Raw genomic sequence first — 2,500 nt, 5'->3', positions numbered from 1 at the left:
ATTATTGTTGAACTAAGACATTCGCAACTTAATAAAAATGTTTAGAGTTAAATACATTTGATATATATTATTGAAAGAAAATCAATTTATATATTATTAATATTATTTAATTTTACTCTTTCAATTAATATATGCAAAAAAAAATTGACATTTGTTATAAATAAAAATAAATAAAAAAATACTCTAAGCGGTGGATCACTTGGCTCATGGGTCGATGAAGAACGCAGCAAACTGTGCGTCATCGTGTGAACTGCAGGACACATGAACATCGACATTTTGAACGCATATCGCAGTCCATGCTGTTATGTACATTAAATTCAATTTTAAAGTACTGCTTGGACTACATATGGTTGAGGGTTGTAAGACTATGCTAAATAAGTTGCTTATTCTTTTATAAAAATAATTGAATTTAAGCAAATGTGTATATTATTGGATTTTAAATAATTCATAATATTAATAGCAAAAAAAATAAAGATATATAATGAATTTTATTTATTATATATTCTTTAAAAAAAAAATCCTCTCAAATAAAATGAAATGATGAAAATATTGAATCTAAGTATTCTTTACAAAAAATTTTCATATTATTTATATATATATATATAAAATAATAATTTATATATGTAATTAAAAGGAGGAATGTCTAGCATAAAAATTAAATTTTTTATTCTAGGATTGCCTCATTTTACATTATTATTATTTTTATATATTTACAATATATAAAAGGAGAAAAGAAAAATAGAGATGAAAAGATGATATAATTTTTTTTATTAAATTGTGAGAAGATAAAAAAAGAATATTAAAACAACCTCAACTCATATGGGATTACCCCCTGAATTTAAGCATATTAATGAGGGGAGGAAAAGAAACTAACAAGGATTTTCTTAGTAGCGGCGAGCGAAAAGAAAATAGTTCAGCACTAAGTCACTTTGTCTATATGTCAAATGTGAGATGCAGTGTATGGAATATCTTAATATCTAGTATGAGAAATTAACGATTTAAGTCCTTCTTAAATGAGGCCATTTACCCATAGAGGGTGCCAGGCCCGTATAACGTTAATGATTACTAGAAAGATATTTCCAAAGAGTCGTGTTGCTTGATAGTGCAGCACTAAGTGGGTGGTAAACTCCATCTAAAACTAAATATAACCATGAGACCGATAGTAAACAAGTACCGTGAGGGAAAGTTGAAAAGAACTCTGAATAGAGAGTTAAATAGTACGTGAAACTGCTTAGAGGTTAAGCCCGATGAACCTGAATATCCATTATGAAAAATTCATCATTAAATAATTAAAAAAATAATGTGCATTTTTTTCATATAAGGACATTGTAATCTATTAACATAATAAAGTATTTATCAAAAGATCATTGGTGATATTAAGTTTATTTAAATTAATTTGCTTTTTAAGCATATTAACATAAAATAAATACTAATGATTTGATAAAGTGTTGATAGATTTTATTATATATAATGCTAAAATTCATTTTTTGAATTTTACAAAAAATTTAATATCTATGATATTAATATTTATTTGTATGCATTTATATGATTAACAATGCGAAAGATTCAGGATACCTTCGGGACCCGTCTTGAAACACGGACCAAGGAGTCTAACATATGTGCAAGTCATTGAGTTATATTAAACTTAATGGCATAATTAACTTAACTTAAATATAATGGGATTAATTTTTAGTCTATTTTTTAATAAATAGTCAATTAATTCAATCCCGGGGCGTTCCATATAGTTATGTATAATGATAATTTATTATTATTTATACCTCTAACTGGAGCGTACCTTGAGCATATATGCTGTGACCCGAAAGATGGTGAACTATACTTGATCAGGTTGAAGTCAGGGGAAACCCTGATGGAAGACCGAAACAGTTCTGACGTGCAAATCGATTGTCAGAATTGAGTATAGGGGCGAAAGACCAATCGAACCATCTAGTAGCTGGTTCCCTCCGAAGTTTCCCTCAGGATAGCTGGTGCATTTAAAAATTATATAAAATAATCTTATCTGGTAAAGCGAATGATTAGAGGCCTTAGGGTCGAAACGATTTTAACCTATTCTCAAACTTTAAATGGGTAAGAACCTCACCTTTCTTGATATGAAGGTTGAGGTTATGATATAATGTGCCCAGTGGGCCACTTTTGGTAAGCAGAACTGGCGCTGTGGGATGAACCAAACGTAATGTTACGGTGCCTAAATTAACAACTCATGCAGATACCATGAAAGGCGTTGGTTGCTTAAAACAGCAGGACGGTGGACATGGAAGTCGTAATCCGCTAAGGAGTGTGTAACAACTCACCTGCCGAAGCAACTAGCCCTTAAAATGGATGGCGCTTAAGTTGTATACCTATACATTACCGCTAAAGTAGATGATTTATAAAACAATTTCGATTGATTTATAAATTTTGAAACTTTAGTGAGTAGGAGGGTACAATAGTGTGCTTAGAAGTGTTTGGCGTAAGCCTGCATGGAGCCGCTATTGGTACAGAT

The 2,500-nt window shown here is 30.3% G+C and overlaps 1 non-coding gene and 1 pseudogene across 1 annotated transcript in view; both read left to right on the top strand.

Moving 5' to 3' along the window:
* Window positions 1-179: 179 nt before the first annotated feature.
* Window positions 180-360, top strand: LOC129252217 (5.8S ribosomal RNA; annotated as a pseudogene).
* A 445-nt stretch (window positions 361-805) lies between these two features.
* The window catches only part of LOC129252246 (large subunit ribosomal RNA), a 3,986-nt gene continuing 2,291 nt past the window's right edge, over window positions 806-2,500 (top strand). Inside the window, exon 1 of the ribosomal RNA XR_008583334.1 lies at window positions 806-2,500. This exon is cut by the window's right edge and continues 2,291 nt beyond it. This is a non-coding gene — a ribosomal RNA (large subunit ribosomal RNA).

This window comes from Anastrepha obliqua, unplaced genomic scaffold (genome assembly GCF_027943255.1).
Source record: "Anastrepha obliqua isolate idAnaObli1 unplaced genomic scaffold, idAnaObli1_1.0 ptg000165l, whole genome shotgun sequence".
Lineage (NCBI taxonomy): Eukaryota > Metazoa > Arthropoda > Insecta > Diptera > Tephritidae > Anastrepha > Anastrepha obliqua.
The sequence above is the reverse complement of the archived record's forward strand: the minus strand, read 5'-3'. Positions and strand labels throughout refer to the sequence as shown.